This window comes from Betta splendens, chromosome 16, assembly GCF_900634795.4.
Source record: "Betta splendens chromosome 16, fBetSpl5.4, whole genome shotgun sequence".
In the NCBI taxonomy this organism is placed as follows: Eukaryota; Metazoa; Chordata; class Actinopteri; order Anabantiformes; family Osphronemidae; genus Betta; species Betta splendens.
Genome location: NC_040896.2, coordinates 17,045,452 through 17,063,953, shown reverse-complemented (window position 1 = coordinate 17,063,953; position 18,502 = coordinate 17,045,452). Strand labels below are relative to the sequence as shown.

The 18,502-nt window shown below is 45.2% G+C and overlaps 1 long non-coding RNA gene across 4 annotated transcripts in view; it reads left to right on the top strand.

Moving 5' to 3' along the window:
* Window positions 1-18,502, top strand: part of LOC114842805 (uncharacterized) — a 178,751-nt gene that overhangs the window by 27,517 nt on the left and 132,732 nt on the right. The gene's annotated exons all lie outside the window — the stretch shown is intronic.

Below are 18,502 nucleotides of genomic sequence, written 5' to 3'. Positions count from 1 at the left end.
TGTCCTGCATCATACCAGAAAAAAGACCCTAATCCTTCAGTATTAATTGATCATTTGGCTAAAGAAAACCGTTTCGCCCGGTGCACTGACAACAGCAGACAGCAGTGATTAACGCCTGTCTACATAGACTAATCTACTGCTTACACTGACTAGGGAGGAAATGATGCTGTGACCCTTTGTTCCGGTAGCTACATTCAGATATGGTGGCTAACTTTTTACATATCATAATCAAGTAAACACACGCTGCACACGATGATGGAGGTGTTTGTGTGTGTTACTCCGCTTATCTTCCAGTCCAGTTTGTGTGAATGTGGAGCTACTGTACAGTACAGTAGTTGCTGATGTTAATATTTAGTAATCTGCGGTATTTACTGGCATATTTCCATACTGGATTTCAAAAGCTGTGTTAAAAAGATTGTGTTGTGGCCACTTGTGTGTGTAACAGGTCTATGTCTACATTTACACAAAAGAGGAAAAAAAAATGTCCACTTCCTCCTTTGCTCCCTGTCTAGCCTCTCTGGAAGGGTGATGTTTCTGCTGGACAGCTAATTATCTGGTCAGCCCTACACCCTGGATGGTTTACATAAATGCATCACGTTTACATGACACGTTGTCATCTTTCTGGATAATTAAGCCAATAAGTGTTGTGTCCAGCCTCCGCGTCCGGCCCCTGTCAACCTGAAACATATTGTATCAACACTCTGCAGCCTTGAGCTTAGTCGTGACAAAAGCATCTAATGCCAGTGACCTGACACATTCTGGACATTCTTTAGGATTCACAGCCTTAAGGCCAGCGTGCCGGGTCCCCCTCCTGTCCACTCCCTGTTCAAGAGTGATGTTTTCTCTGTGGACAACTAATTATCCAGTTCTGACCCTCAGCTGTCTCCATGCAGGATCCTATTAGGCAGCCAGAAGGTTGGAATCACCACTGCCGACCCCCTCCAATACCCTACAGTCGTATATATTTATTTCCCTTCACGTCCTCCTTCTGAATATTAAGAATAGATTTTTACATGTATATGTGTGCGCCGGGGATGGGATTGATGGTGGCGGTGGTGGAAGGAGGAGGGTTTGGAGGGAGGGGGGGGCACTCCACTGATGGCTGAATGGCGGGCCTGGAAATGACGAGCGGGCTGACTGAATGCTTGTCCATCACTCCCCATTCTCTTGGTTACAGGTGGTCTCTCATTTTCCCGACCGGCGCATATCTGCCTGCCTTTATATGACAGCCTGGGCTTGCCAATTTGCATGTTCGACAGACAACAAACGGGCCTGTGCATGTCAAAATAGGTGGCGGTGCGTGACAGTTTCTACACAATGCTGTCTCCTTTTGGCTTGACCCTCGACCTCGCGCCATGTCTCCTTTCATAATCAGGGGAAGGGGAAGATGGGGCGAAGAAATCATCCAGGCTTCCTTCCTGCCTCCTTCTGCTGCTGCCTCTTTGGAATAAATCTGATACCAATGCCATTAGCTATGCCTTTCCCCTCTCACTTTCTCTTATTCTTGGTCTGTTTTGTTCCGTCTTGCTGACTGTCTGTCTCTCTCCACCCTTGTCTCTCCCCCTTGTTTGTGTTTTGGCATAAAAGCACTCAAATTTAAAGAGTGGCTCATCTCGGTTTGTCTGTTGTGTCAAGATAACATTTCAGCTTTTTTTCCCCCCCAGACAGCGATAATGAGATCTGTCTTCTTGTTGTGACCAAATCAGTGCCAACAAGTGAGATGATTATTATTATTTTTTATTATTATTATTTTTGGATGCTTGCTTGTTTGTTTTTCGTATTTTGAACTACAGTGCCTGACTTGAAAAAGCTGCGAAGAGAGATGTTTGTGCAGCAATTAAAACTCACCACTTTAAAGCAGACCTGTAAGAACATGTCACTGATTTCATCTTATCAGAAATCATCAAATGTTCAGCAAAATTGCTCTGCAGCACGGTGGTCATACATTTTCGTATTATTCATCCTGGCTCTCATGTTTCATAGAAGCAATATCTATTATTGAATGCCAGATAATGAACTTCATATCCTCACATTCATCGCTCTGATTAACACTTTGATAGCACGGGAAGACTAATTGCCTTTTAACACCTGTGACTTTTCCCTCGCTCACCTTTTTATTTAACGAGGGTTTCATATCTCAACGTATAGTTTGAGAAACTGCGAGCGAGAAGCCTTTTACTGGGAAAAAACTTCCACCGCTCTGGCTCCTGTAATTTACACGTGAACTTTCCTCCCCTTGTTCCAGTGGATAAGAGGCTGATTTAAAATGTATCGCCGTGTAGAACTGCATATCCAGGAGTGAGGTTTTAGACTTAAGACATAATCACGCTGCTGGGTTTTATAAAGTCTTATACTTTACATATTTAAGGAGGCTGTTACATCATTAGCCAGTGTTGAACGGGGCAGTGTTAAAAGTCAGAGCGGTATCAGGGAGAGGTTAAGAGGAAAAAAAGGGGCAATGGGTATTGAAGTGTGTTAAGTGTTCCATCATCCATACAGTCAAATAATCCTGAATTATATGCTAATCAGCAGAAGTGAAGTGCCATATCTCAGCCTGTGAACTTGTGTTAAAGTAGTTTTCTTGATTAGAGCATGCTGGTACGCGGCGTAGGCCTTTGTTAAGTTACTTGCCACTCTTTTCTTGCTCTACATGGCTTTTCTGCCCCATGTGGTCGGGATATTTGTAACGTATTTCAATCTTCACGTGTAATGTTATCGCCATCGGACGATGGGACTTTCTAGAATACTATCTTGTAAATGCAACAGCACAAAGGACGATGCTCCAACCTGATGGTAAACTACGACTCTTAATCAGTCATTACCTCTGTCGCTCCTCAAGCAGCTTTCTCCAATCGAGGTGCTGAACAAAAAGGGAAAGCTACTGTAGTTGCCAGGGCACATGACCGTGAAACAGACGCTAATCTTTGCTTAATCTCTTGTTCGGCTTTGACTTGGCTGACAGTCATGCATGTAATGATAATTATTCCTCTTGTCACCACGAGTGTCAGCCTATTTAACATTACCAGTGTAAACAGTTCTCACAGGAACAGCTTCTTTTTTGCTCGTGTCAGGCCTCGAATAAAGACGTCAAGTACTCTTTGTTTTTATTTTTAAGTTGAAAAGCAGCGACTGACTCCGAGGATTATGTTTAATGTTGCAATAATCCGTCCCGCGGAGTCCTCTGTGTTTAGCCAATGCAGAGATGATTCTTTGATATCACACGGTGGAGAGGGAAACTTTAAAACCTCTTCAGATCCAGATCCCTCTTGTGAAATGTGTTGTCAAAACACGGGTGGAATGTGAATGTGGAAACTGCAGCGTGTCCTGCCGCCGTCTCCTCCTCTACGGTGGCAGGGAAGGGAGTCACTGAAGGCATAAGTCACGTGCACAAGAGCAGGTACCCAGAGAGTAAATGAAACCTCAAAAGCAAAAGTTTTTCTTTGTTTTAGGCCTTAAAAACCGAACCAGAGAGTATGCTTTTAATCTGACAGATTGTGCCACATGAAAACCAGATTGTTGCTCAAAGAAAAAGTGTACCCTGAAGTGTGGTATACAACACCACAAATATTTGATGGCCTGAGTGTTAAAAGCAGAGTCACATGAAAAGAAAAAGTCAATATGTTCACATAGGGAAGATTCTTGTTGTGTTGTGTACACTCACTGAAATGTCAGTTTTACTTATCACACATTTGTGAAGGTGCACATTTGCTGCCCTAATGGAGAGAGAGAGGACATGCACAGCTTTTCTGTGGTGTCTTATGTTCTTCTCCTTTTGCATACGGCTGATTGTAGTGACCAGAAAATAGACGGTGTCGTATTAATCACTATACTGTAACAAAGACCGACGCGCAAACAGTGAGAAGATAATGTTATTCAATTGCCTGTGTGAATCTCATCAGCTCTCTCCTGTCCTTACATCAGAGGCACACGCTCTCATTAGCAGTGACAGCTAAACATCACTGACTGCGTGGATGAGTCCATGTGCTGCATCTACTGTTTTCCCGTGTACTTTATGACCATCATTCAAATTTACCCCCACCCCCCGTTTGTTCTTCGCCTCATCCAGTTTTTATTTTTTTCATTCCCCTCATTAGTGATTGTTTCTTTCCATTAGTGAGGGCCTATTCATGCCAGCGCTTTTCCTCTGGGGGAGCGCAGAGACCCGTGTTCTCCTTGGCAAGGCGAGGCGCTTAAATAGAGTTGAAACGATCCCCTCCACGAAGCCCCGTCCCGTTGCCATGCCCACCCCCCCCTTACTTTGCATCCAAGGCAAGGTGCTGCCTGGCGCACACGCGTCCGAGAGGAACCGTAGTAGGAAAACCGCAGCGAGGATTTGATCAGAAGCCCCCGCCATTACCTGTGTAGTGACATTCATATGGGTTGGTTCATAGCTCAGCCTCAGCATACGCGCTCGCATAAATCCCCCACTGGTGCACACAGGAATTTCCAGAGCCCAAAGACAACACAGAAGGCCCTCTGACATATTTGCCGTCATCCTCTTATTAACTCTCCCCGTTTGAACAGAGGCACATCAAAAGCAAGCAAAACACATAATTACTGGCATTAATATAACGAGCTCTTGGAGATAAGCCACTCTCCTAAGCCCCCCCCACCCCCCCCACCCACCTCCCATACTTGCAGGGCATGAAGGAGGGTAGCAGCTGAGGGAAGGTAGAGCACCCCTTCAATTAAGTGAGCCGTTCAACCAACATGAACAAACATATTTAGTAGGTAATTAGCAGATAATTTCGCAGGTATGTCTGGCACAGGCCACAAAAGGCAGTGTTAGGGAAAATAGCAGGGAGGGAGTCAAAGGAGGAAGGCTTGTGGGATGTACAGAATGCCCCGTGGCTCTGATAGACTCTTAAGTCATTAACAATGTAGAAAGAATGCACACACACCTCTGAACACCCTCTTCCCACCTTTACACGCGGCCTCGCCTCTCCTCCATCTCTATCTGCCCTCCCCCCTCCGCCCTCCCTCCCTCCCTCTCTCTCTGTTCGTTCTTCTCGTTCTCCACAAGGCCTAGTTTTCTGTATGATGAGCTCCTGGGGGGTTTCGGTGTTTGGCAGGAGGCTTTGTCTCTCATACGAGATGAAAAAAAAAAACAGAAGAGGAAAAAAGGAAAAAAAAGAAGATGGAGAAGGAGGGTGAAAACTTCAGACCCCTGGGGGCACTTCTCCCCACATTGTGAGGATTTGCCTAACAGCTTCACAAGAGGGTTTACATCTTCCTCTGAACATGAGGGGTATAATCACAGATCAAAACAAATTACCTATCTGTAGTCAGCAGAGGTGCCTGCCTGTCAAAAGCCCAGAGTTACATAAGATTTAAGTCAGTGCTAACTGAGCCTCTGATTTAGGGCGCGGGGTGAATTCCTACTTTTAGGGCCGGGCGCTCAGATGCCACTGGTTCATGCCACACAAACTGACTGGGAAGAACAAAGATGTGCTTTGATACTTCGCTGCAGCGACGATGAGGCCGGGCCGTGGGCTGAATGATTTCTTCGTGAGGACCGTGTCATGGCAATTCACCACAAAAATACACATCTATCCACTTCGTGACAGCTGAATTGTGTTCGTATAGATTGATCCGACGGCGTCATTGCGAGGGAAGGATGTCACGCTGCCGGGCCTGATTTTTAAAATTGTGCACGCCAGCGTCTGAGGCCAAGCAGGTGGAATGAAGTTTTCAGAAATACACTCTGAAGATGCCACCAGCCCTGTTTATATGAAAGTTCTGCAGGAGGAAACTATGGCTGGGAAACATTAGTGGGAAATGATGAACTGTCATAGAACATATGGCTGATTATCCTATTAGAGTTTTTCTTTTGCTGTACCATAGTTTTGCTTTATCTGACCCATCGAAGCCCCTGTCGCCACATGGGAGCAGCTCTACAATCTGTTATTTATGTTTACCGGTGACCCTGTGGCCAAGAGGTGGACTCTTGGTTCACACAAGTTATTAGGCCTGCGGACAGAAGCGGGGTGGGAGCAAAACACATTTCTTTTCTAAATGGTGTCTTCGGCTTTTCACGACTGAACTTTTTCTCACATTTGTTACGTCGTGGAAACGGCCACTTTCCTCTGGGCCCCGTTTACCTTATATCATGATGTCACTGAAGAAGCGGTGTGTCGCCGGGGGGGTTGCGGGTTTGAGCAGACACTGCACAAAGGAAAAAGCCGCAGTGGCCCAAAACAAGTCCAGACAAACGCCACACAGCAAACAAATTAAAGCAGACACTGTTACACGACCAGCGCTATTACACCGTGTGGACATCAGGAATTATTAAAGACTGCAGCAATCTCATTCAATTACTGTTTACAGGTCGGAAATTTGAAAATATTGGCAGAACCGTAATTGGCTGTGCGCGACAGGCCTTTGATGGTCTATGCTGTATGCAGATTAGCGCCTTCAGCCGGAATGGAAGAGATTGCTCACATACACAACTCCCTGAGACTCCAAACGGCTCTGATCCCAGGAATGCTGCCGACAAACGCGGTCACCTCGAGGCACCCGGCGGAGGGATGGGTGAGATGTCCGACCTGGGATGTCTAAATAAACAGTGTCATTGTGGGGACATCCAGGGCTATTGTTAAAGGATTATGGTCTCGTCTTTGATGTTGAAGTCGGCCGCTAATTCCGATGTCATCTCCTGGTGTAAGGCAAGAACGAAGGATCGTGGGAGCAGTCGAGACGCGTAGCGTGGCCTTGATGGGCGTGTCCAGAGGTCTCTCAGGTGTCAGGTAGACATCGGCATATGTTAGCTAGCGGATCCGATAATTACCCTCTATTACTGCACAATTAGCTGCAAATGAAGTCATTAATGTTACCGACACCTTGTTAGCGAGGGTGTGCTGTGACAGCTCTCTCAGGTGTCAGCTACAAATTAAACTGCTAATGTGTCTTAAGACAATGAAGTAATGGTTCAGATGATTAATGTCATTAGAAGCAACGCGTCACACGTGAAACTCTCCACAGTGCAATCTAAATAAATGGAGAGGTGCGATGCTGCTCAGGCCTTCAGAACTTTATCGTCATAAAGTATTTATAGGTTACGATGAAAGGAAAAAGGAAGTAACAACCGCATTTGATATGCTGTGCGCTCCTACACCTTCAGTTTTAGAAACCTAACTCCCCCAAATCCTAGATTAGTGGATCATAGAATCTTGAATACTAGTGAAAACAGCCACGTCTGGCGGTGACTCGGTTATTGTTATAAAACGGACTTGAATGAAAAGCTCATTAGTTTTATCTTTGAGCTGGAATCAGGGGTGCTGTCTGGCATGGATTCTCAGCAGTCAAAACAGAAAACAAGAGCTCACTGTGTGCTCTTTGAGACATCAAGGTGTCTGATCTGAATTGCCTTAGCTCGGAGGGAGAATGGCTTTACCGTCTCTGTGAAACTGATCTGTGAAGTGGATTAGGGACGGTTCTTCTTTCACTCAAAACAACACAGCTTGAGGAGTTAGAGGAGGAGGAGGATGAAGCTCAGCGTGTGTTAGAGATTGAGAGGGAAGGCCTTATACTCTAGTTCTAAAAGTGTTTACCTTGCACTTTTTGATTTTCTCAAACACTGCAGTAAGTTCAGTAACACAGAAGTTGTCTGACCTCATGTAACATCGATGACAAAGTCCCTGAAAACAAGTAGGCGTTGCATGGAGATTTAGATCATCTTCCTCTAAGTAGGTTAGACTAGCTTTTGCTGCTGGACGTTTAGCAGCTCTGTCATCCAACTACAAAAAAGTTGGACATGTTCAGTGAATTTGTTTGGCCACGGGCTACGGACAGGCTAGTAAAACAAATACAAACTTGATTTGTTCTGTAACTGTTTCAAGTAGTAAAAGAAACGTAATAGTTCTATCTGTCTTTGAGAACAAACCCAATTTCCGGGCCTGTTCCTGCTTTATAGTGCCATGAGAATATTTTTAGATGCCAGTATGGCGGTATGGCTAGTCACCAAGGTTGGGGTCAGACCGTGCACACACACAAACGCACACTGAGTTCGTCCTTGGCCTGGCACCTCTTTTGGCAAGGTGGCAGCATGGCTCCATAACAAATGAGGGACACCGTAGCCGAGCCAATAGTCCCGGCCCTTTGGCAGACGCCGCGAAATCATCTTTTCTTCCCAGGAGTTGTGGCTCTGGAGAGTTGATCATTAGTCAGGAATCACAGGAACATCGAATGTGAATCGGGTCGACACTAACCTGACCGTGATGTACTGTTAAACAACAAGACAACAAAAATTGGTGTCATTCTTTACTGTGAAGTCTTATGGTAAATCGTAAGTAAAAAACAAAACAATTGAAGCTTAAGGATCAAGGACAAATAAACAAATGACAAATTAATTTGTTGCTTATTTGTTTGAAGCATATTTCTTCAGGTGCTCTAATGCAGCATAAGATATGGAAATGTAAAACTGTAAAACAGCAACCAACACTGAGTTAAACTGGGCATAGCTTTATAGTTGTACAGCTGGAATCACTACTACATACAGTCGTCTTATCATTTATTAATAAAATATGATATAAAACAGAGCAAGGCCCATCACAAACCCTGACTTGCTCTGATAGGGCGAGACATTCCTAGCTTGGCTTCAAAGTGACTTTCAGTACTTTTAAGAGTCCAAGAATGCGGATAGTGATTTCTATCGAGGTGTGTGGTCTCCTTTTAGCACACGGTCCGATAAAAATCAAATATGTTGCACAATTCATTTTTTTTCTCCCCTCTCCATGCTCTGCATTACTGAACTCCAGGAGGTTCAAAAGTACTGACTGTGTGGCCAGAAATCCCTGAGTTGCATCAGTTCTTTGAATCATCACTTTCTTTCCCTTGTCTCGCGTCTGTGGCACCTGACGCCTAGCATTTGCATACAACCCAGTAAACAACTGGATGCGTTGGAGCCACAGAATGTTGTGCTTGCTTCTAGTAAAATCTTGTGTAACAAGTGTTATTGTCATATCATCGGGAAATAATCAGTTTTAGTCATGTACAACAGAGGTTGTCTGGTAATTTGTGCAATCCAAACTATGCAGCGTGTGCATCCTGCAACCGTGTCCTCACGTACTGTACGTAATTGGCCATGATTGATTAACCCGGCTAACTCAAATGCTAATAGCTACATTCCTTGACACAGTCTTGCTGTATGTACGGCCACACAGCGTGAGCAGAGTCAGCCTGGTCAAGTTCAAACAGTCCGGAGCAGGAAGAAAAGGCTTGGCTGCATAATCAGGGCACTGGTCTGGATCCGAACTCCGTGCGCTCGCTGCTCGCTGCGTAATTATTCATGCAGGAATACTTGGGTGAATGTAATGTGTAAGCTGGTACACCTGGGGTAGAATTTCAGCGCTCAGAGGTGAATTGAAACACACACAGCAATGACACGATTGGGGTGCTGACACGTTCATTAGCACATAGGCAGATTTGACACAGCTGGAAGATGTAGCGAGGTGCTGCTGTCAAGGTCTTGGAATGCTGCAAGACTGGCACAAACTAAGGGTTGGATGCTCATCGCCTTGTCATGAGAGACCTGGCGCTGTCTCGTCTCCCTTTTTTTAAAATATTTTATTTATTTTCCTCCCTCGTTGTGTCGTTGCAACACTCTGAGTGTCATCATTTGCATGAGTTTGACACCCCGATGTCTGGCTTCTTTGTCCTCTCTCCAACTTGTTTCCTCTCTGTCCGTCTCTCTCTCTCTCTCTCTCTCTCTCTCTCTCTCCCTCCCCCCCTTCGTTAGTCGCAGGCGTCTCTCTCCCCCTTTCTCTCGCTCTCTCCACCTCTTTTTCGCACACTGTGCCTCTCCTCTTTCTGCTGATGGTGGCGGTGCCATCCATGCCAATTATGGCAGTCGAGCAGGTGGCTCCTCGCAGGTGGTAGAGGATTAATCCCTGTAAAGACTTCACTTCATTAGGAAATCCGTTTAATGTGGCCAGTTGATTGATAAATCTCCCGGACCTCTGTCAGAGTCCCCAGATTACTGCCAAGTTTGTCTATTATATGCTAGGTTGACCCCGATGTCAGAGACAGAGGGAAGGATTGGGAGAGAGACAAGGAAAGTGTTTGTTTTTCCAGCTGAAGTTAGTTTATGGGAGTGTAATGTTATTTGCTGACTGTGTTGGATCACCTCAGAATTTTATGTAAATGCTTGGTAAAAATAATACAGTTGTGTTAAGACTGACTCCTGAAAGTTATTACCAAATAAATGACAGGCGTAACAATGCAGGACCTAATTTTAAAGCATAAGCAGCTTCCATCTCTGTAATTTGGTGCGAGACACGTTTGGCTTATTACAGTTAACACCAGGCTGCATGTAAGTGCTACAACTATCACAGCATTTATGACTGAAGCGTGAAAAACGTGCCCTCGCGCTCTCAGACCACCCGCACTCCCCTCAAGCCCCTGTGTTTAACTGAAGTATCTCCTTAACGCACCTCTATAATTTTCCAATCCAGTATTATCACAATTACTTGGCGAGCCAGGAGGGAAGGGAACTCCCCAACCGCCCCCGCCCCCCCGCTGCTCGTGACTGTCTGCGTGCCACCCGCGGGCTTGTGGTCTGGTTGGATTTGTGAAACACTGACAGACAACCCCTTCATCAAGCCTGTCAAACAAGGATGACAAATGCGTCTCCATATCCCCAAGATGCCTACAATATTTAAAGCCATGGGAGAGTGGTGAAGACGACAGAGAATAGCCCCCCCCCCCTCCCTTCCCGGCAGACGCAAAGTTCAAGCTGCGTCAGAGTGCATCATTCTCAAATTCTGAGCAGAGACTCTGAGCTGAAGCTGATGGCATGTTGACTTAATGATTCTGACAGAGAATATATGGTGTCTGTCTCAGGTTTCTACAAGGGAGCGGAGTGAAGTCGAAATATCTTCACTGAAATACTCATTGACTCGCAGCGCATCAAATATGGATACGATCGTCTTTCCATTAATTAAATATTGTTTTTCTAATAAACGAACAAACAAACAAAGCACCTGTCACCTTTCCCGCTGCAGCTCCTGATACGTTTCACCGAACATGGAAACACACACACACACACACACACACACACACACACACACACACACACACACACACACACACACACACACACACACACACACGATGGCTATCACTGCAAACAATAGCTCGGAGTTACAGTAGCTATCAGGCAATCAAACATACACTTATTCTTCTTCCAGCCGCTACCGAGCATGTAACGATATTGCTTTGACCGGTGCTCGGAGGCTTGTCAAAATATGACAGAAGATTGTGCCTTTTTTTTCCGAAGTAAGCGCTTTAATTACGGGGTGGCTTCTAGCCTCAGCACATCTGTACAAATGTCAGTCCAAAGTTCAGCACTCGCCGTGGAAGACGCTTCCTTGTGTGTATTGTACTCCTTGTTAAGCAACACCATATTGTTGTCTTAAATCCTTGCATGTGAGGTCACCCCCCCACCCTTCACTATTTTTTTTTTCTATTTATGACAAGTCATGTGTGCCGTCATTACTCATGCTCACTATCACGTTTCTTTAACAGGCCCTGGCATCTGCACTTTGATATCTAATATTTTAATTGCTGCGGGGTCATACATCCTGCTGTCTTTAGCGACAATAAATGGCTGGTGAAACAATAAGCTGTCGTTGCAGACGGGATGATTCGCTGCAATGCGAGTTCCCCCACGTCCTCAGCCGTGACCCGTGTTCATAGGACACAGGTGCATGACACAGGTAGGACGTCAGATTCTCTCACTGAACTTGTGAATATTTGAAAGCATATTAAATTACAAAATATGAAAATTGCACTTGTATATTTTCAAAGTGTTATTATTTTTACTTTAAAATGGTGTCTATTTAATAGGTGATGTGCTGAAAATTCTTCTGATTGTTTTTAATAATTTATCAGCTTGGAAACAAATATTCTTTTCATTAACTGATCCATTGTAAATAGTTTGTAGGCTGAGATTAGCTTCATTTTTCAGTTCAAACTGTGCATTTCTTCAGCAGTGTCTGACTTTTTTATTCCCTTCTGCGTCCTGTTATTACTATTTTTTAGTACCCAGAGCTGCAGGTGGCAGCACAGCCTTAGAGGACATAAGAGGTTATATTCCTTTAAAGACACACAGAGACACACACCACTTAGCCCTGTTGAGCTTTTCCCTTTTCCCCCGGAGTACACACTTTGACCTTTGGATATTTGTTACCCGGAGAGAATGACATTGGGAGTCAGCCAGTGGCTCGCCTCTTAGCTCGACTGTCTCTGTTTGTAAAGGGGTGTAATAATTAGCAAGTTCCCTGCCTGTGATTTTTAATGTCCCTAATTTGGTTCAGACAGAATCCGTGTTTTGCTGCGTGATACCACCTGCATTTCTGTGGTGTTTTTTCGATGAAGGGGCGCGGAGTCGAGGCAGGTTCTGATATTTTCCTACACGACATTTTGCATTTCATTACCATTTGGTCGGAGACGGTGCTGTTTATGATTTTAAAACAGGGACAGCAGGTTGAAGTATTTTGGCTTCAGGGAAGAGTGTTTTTCACACTGATTTACCAGACTCGGAGGCTTGCATCTTATTATTTGGTCTATTCTTTAACCTCGGCTGTTCAATTGTGTGAGACTGGGGAGTTTATGAGCGGCTTGGGCGAGGTTTCCCAGGGGTTTGAGGGACGGGAGGATTGTTAGGAGGACAATGCAAAGAAAAACACCAAGCAGAAATATGTGTGTATATACACTAAAAATGTGTGTGTTTCAAACAAAACGCCAATGAAGCAGTGATGACAGGGCTGTGCTGTACCTGTCCTTAGCCCAAATGCCTCACAATGTATTGTCATTCATTTCTCATAAATGCAAATGACTCAGAACTGTCTCAGCCCTGTTGCTGCATATCTCAACAGTTCACCAGGAAATGTCCTGAATGCCATATTCTGTCAGCTCTGCTGAATAAATACAAGTCCAAATGTCTCAAGGCTGTACATTGTCATTCATATAGAAATAATATGATTCTGTGCTGGTGGTAACCCCACATCTGGCAGAGCTGTTAACCTTTTGCTTGCGTGGCTTTGAGGTGAGTGTAGCTCAGCCTCTCCCCCGCTCGTGGCTCTCACCTCCTTGGAACTACAGCGGCGTTCGGGTGCAGAGTGGGAGCCCTCGCGCCGCCGAGAGGTCCGTGCGCGCGTATCACGCCGTGGGCGTTGGAGGCTGCCCATCTGGGAACAGACTCTGGGTGCTGAGCTGGAGGTGAAGACTGTCAGGCTTTGGAGGTCGCCAGAGCGCGCGCGCACACACACACACACACACACACACACACACACACTCATGCACTCATGCACTCATGCATCCATGCATACTGTACACACTGTCTCCGTCTGCGTGTACAGTGCGCACACATCCACACAGCCGCTGTCAGTCTCTCCTCCCAATGCTGCACCGTGGGGTCAGGAAAGGGGTGATAATAGGAAAACAGGTCAAACAGTGACGCGTTGACACATTATGAGGAGAATGATAAATTATTTAAAAGCCTCTTTCAAATAGTGTTCTATTCTCAACTGTCCCAAAACAGAGTTTTATTATTGAAAAATTAACCAGAACTTGAACAAATGACTGTACAGCACGTCAGCACTAAAACACAGTTTCTTTGTAAAAGTGAGCTGGATAAGAAAATAATCTACCGTTGTATAACAGGTCAGAATGCCATGTTCTCTATGTAAAACACTTTGTTCCACTCTGATACAGCTAAGAGACACTCATTAACTATTTTTTAACTAATCCAATTTGCATCACGTGAACTAGTCAATGAGTAGAGCACATAAAGTGTACAAATGTGACAGCGGTAAACGTGTATCAGTGCTGGAGGCAAAGAGTAATGATTGTGCTTCGGACAAAACTCATTTATTTAAACAAAACAACACACACACTCCTTTTTTCACACAAGTCGACTTGTCAACTCGGGATGGCTTCATCTGCCATTCATTACTTTTATTTCCTGCGTTTCACCTTAATGGCCTCTGCATATTCACCACGGGACCTACTAGTTCATCCTGGGAGAGAGGACGCTCACACAGGCGAGACCCTTCTCACATACATACACACAAGCTCCGTTAAAGGTTGACCGAGTTAGATTTACAGCCTGGGACCATCACCTGTGACTTAGAGCCTCTGAAATTAGTCACAAATAGCATATTAGGGCAGCTAATCAGGCACGCTTGAGCACTTGGCTTTCTTTATGTGGTCATAAAGGCGAGAGTATATGGGTGCCCTCAGGCCTTGGGGTGAATGATCGTCCTGACCTCCAGTGAACCAAAAGCCACACACGGCTGGGGAGGGATGGGGTGGGCGGGCACAAAAAAACAGTCTTTGATACGCGGCGCGATGACTGTGTCGCATCGGGGAGTGATTTCTTCTGGTTTCACTGCAGCTCTGTGGAACTCCAAGAAAACCACATGAGTGAAGCACAAAAACAGGGAGGGCGGCAATTACAGAGTCAAGGAGACTTATTGCATTGTCCCCCCGCTTAGGTCCAGCATGTGCCATGCCTGTAGATGTAATAGAGCCAGCACTGTTACACATCTGGGCATTTTAACAACAGTTAAGTAAATCTAAATGTTGTGTCATACCACAAGTAGCCTAAATTAAACATGTTTTCAGTTGTTAATGTGTAATAACATAATGTTCCATAGATCCAAATCCTGCTTTGTGTCCAGAAGGTCTGAGCCTCACATTTGTATTACACAAGTAGGTTCTGTTTTGAATGTGCGGGTTTGGTCCCGTGGTACCTCCTCACGAGTGAGCGGACTCTGTCGGACAAGGAAAACTCTGGCAAAGCCGAGAAACCTCACACCTTCATAAAATAGTAAAGCTATCTCTTGCTCTCTGACTCGAGCCTGTCGGATGAACAGGAGAGGGCACCGAGGTTGACAAATGCAAAAAAAAAAAGGAAAAATGGCACGGCAGGAACTGAGCAGTCGGAGGGAGGGGAACGAGGGCAAAGGAATGAAATCAGTCTTGTATCTTTTCACATTCTTCATTCCCCAATGGGACAATTGTATGTTTGCATATCAGAGCGATTGTTGGACAGTCAGATTCAATGTGGTGATTCAGTAGCTATTTAAACGGAGCTCAGATATTCTGCCCCTAATTGACTTGGTATGGCCTCACTAAATCACAGTCTTTATTTAAAATAGCTCTGATAAAAATGAGTCGCACTGCTTCTCTCCGTCTGTCCTCGCTCACCCCCTCCATCCCTCACTCCCATCTCCCTTTTCCTTTGTGATTTACCATTGAGGAGATGAATATGAAATTTCAATCATAGAGTTGTTAAATATTGATGGGTCTTCTAAGTCGTTAACGAGGTCTCGGCAAGGACGGGGCAGTGGGCCCCTCTGTTCGCTGGGCTCAGCCTCGCCGCGGCTCAGCCATCTAGGGGGATCCAGCCGGGTCGCGAGGTCACTGTACCCAACCATAATCTTCTAACTTCTATGAAATCGTTTAATGTCCCACCATTCTCTACAACGTCAGCTCTTATCACACATTAGCATACGCAGAGAAAAGTCAAAAAAAAAAACTTTCTAATTATGCATTATGTCGCGCAGCCTTTATTCACTGTTCAAGACGTGTCAATTATAATGAGAGCACTGGTGTGCGATTTGATATGATAATAGAAATCTCTAACTGGGTCTCGGTCGACCTCTCGTGCGTCAGGACTGATCACTGGTGGGAAGGCGTAAGCGCCTTCGGGCCACCGTAGAGCAAGGCAGCACGCGGCTGGTTCAATATGCTGCGCCATAAAAGCAAGATGAGACTTTTTTTTTATTATTGCTGCTACCGGACAATCAAACGTTATGTACTCTGAGATGTGATCATTACATCTTACAAACGACGTCCCAACAAAATAAGATTTGTCTGCGCTACAGAGGCACGTTAATGGCTTGTTTTTGTGTTGGCTCTGACTCCAAACACCTGGATGCTGACTGATAGCAGAGGCTGTGGCTACAGATGTATTGATCATATAAATAGAACCTACAACTGAAATGAAATGAATGTGTTAATTAAAAAAAAAACAAAAAAAGTCCTACTTTTTTAATTTGAGCCTCTTGTCACTTCTGCCACCTCCCGTGTGTTTGATTACAGCGTAGAAAACATACTCATCCCAAGTACTAACGCTGGGAACTGGGAGTGTCGTAGATGTCAATGATGATAATGCAATAAAAAGCATTTTGAGGGTATCTCCACTTCTGCACTTAGCCTCTTGGCAGTGGTTTGATCAAGACGGAATAAGCTTGTGACTTTTCAATTCCAGCCATAATTTGTTTCGATATTACATCTCCTGGATAGAGCAAGTGATGGAATTTTTCCCATCCGACGCCGAGGCGGTGGGGAGGCTGATGATGTCACATAATAGGTTATCACCGACCATATCTTTTGCAAAATAGAAACCCAACACATGTACATCTGTGGCCTAGTGTCAGAGCCTTAAATATACATCAGAAATGCATTAAATTCGCTGATTGCTATTCTTTTCCGACACCGTGTCAAGCCCCAGATTTATTTTGGTTACGCGGCTTCCTGATTACTTTGAATCGCCAGTGGTCTCTGTTGACACTGACAGCGCTGAAGGAAGTGACAACATTAAATTTATTTTCCGTGCGCGTATGTGTGTGTGTGTGTGCAGGTGTATGTGACTCAACAATGTACCAGTGTTTTCTCTTAGATTGTTTGAGTCCCATCAGCGAGAGCCGGGCCCTTTCATATTGTATGTAATTTACTGGAGCCACGGCGAGACACACCGATCGGATCTCCACGACGCCGTTGCTTCACACAGGAAAATGTAGCTGACACAAAGTAAGAGCTCTGCTTGATTGTGTTTCCGAAAGGAATCTCCCTGTTGAATCCAGAACCCCGCTGACCCCAAATCCTGGCTTTCAATCACCTGCCGTACTGCGAGTCCTGCACGTTTCAGTCGGGTGGGATTCCACCACGCGGTGCTGAAACCAAGTTCCTTTCAAGTGTAACTAATGATATCTGAGATGATCCCAAAGAAAGATGTGGCGAGGTCTTATGCAGACAGCGTAACGTGAGAGAAAGGAGGTAAAAGGCCTTGAAACACAATGTGATTCACCGCACGTGCATCAATTCCTATTAGACGTAAGAAAGAGCAGCGGCGGTAATTTAGTCTGAAACAAATAACGAGGTGCCGTACAGTAAATACAACACTCGTATTCTTTCCTGTTGAGCAAAGGTGAAAAAAAGCAACTGGCTGAATGAGCCGGCTTAATGAGAAGCCCATTTGGACCGAGGCATCGGGGTATTGACCTCTCTCGGGGCTGCGAGCAGTGAGCACTTTCACATGTTACTGTCTATAAATTCCAGCCGATGACACGGCGCCCTATTTCATCAAGGTCCGGGCTGACGTGCCCTACGGATTGATGTCTCCCCTGCCCATTTGTCTGTTTTACACTCCTTGGTGTCTTTGTGCTCCGCTAGACCTGCACCTCTTCACCGTGATTAGGTATTGACAACAAATCAAAGGGGATAATATATGGTGATGTTTGCCAGTATCCCAACAAGACAAGATAGTTGTACGACTGGGCCGGCTGGTTTACATGTGTTCTCCGTGAATGTCAGAGAGGCTGCATATTGATCCCCCAGAGGACAAAGAGTCATTCTTCTTCTAGTGGCCAATACCCAGTTTAGTTAAAAGTGTGACAATGCAGAGGGTTTGGGTAGGGGGGGCAACGGGTTTGAAATTAAGCCGTACTTGACATGCAATGAAAAGACCCCCGTGTGTGTGTATGTGTGTAAGGGGGGGCTCTTCATGACTTAAATAATAGACTGGGAATGCAGTTATTGCTTAGCCTTCAGAATTCCTTTGCTTGCGAGGTAATGTGTATATCAGAAAAGTTTGTTTTCTGCCCCTCAGGCCTACTCAATAAATGAACATAACAGCAGGTCCTTCTCTCTCTCTCCCCGTTACACACACAGTCTCTCGGCCTCTCGCGCGCGCCCGCTCGCTGAGCATCTTTGAAATGGGTTTTGTATTGATTTTTGTAACTACCCTGTTAGATGACGCTGTGCCTTAGCGTGTCATTTCTAGATGGCCCAGCCCCGAGCAGGTCATTGAGGTGCTAACTGTCATTTGGAGGGACAGAAAAGCAATCATAGCTTTTTCATTACTTACTGTTTTCCCCCCATCCCCCTCCCTGTTTTCACTCTCTTTTTACCCCCAGTCGTGCGATTGCCTGACATATTATGGCTTCTGTGATTTAACTGCGCTCTTAAATTAAGCGCTGGAATATCAAGCTGTAGCTTTAGAAAAATAAACTCCGTGTCAAGGGATCAAATACCCTGGAGGTCAAAGTCATGAACTTGTAGTGGCGCACTCATCAATTTCAAACTTGTATGGTCTTGTTCTGTTTCAGGCTTACACAGGAGGAGGTTGTGGCTTGATTACGCCTGCGTGGACGGTGTTTTCATTTCGGTTTGCAATGCCTCTACAGGCCGGGCCGGGCGTCCGAGGAGTCGAGGT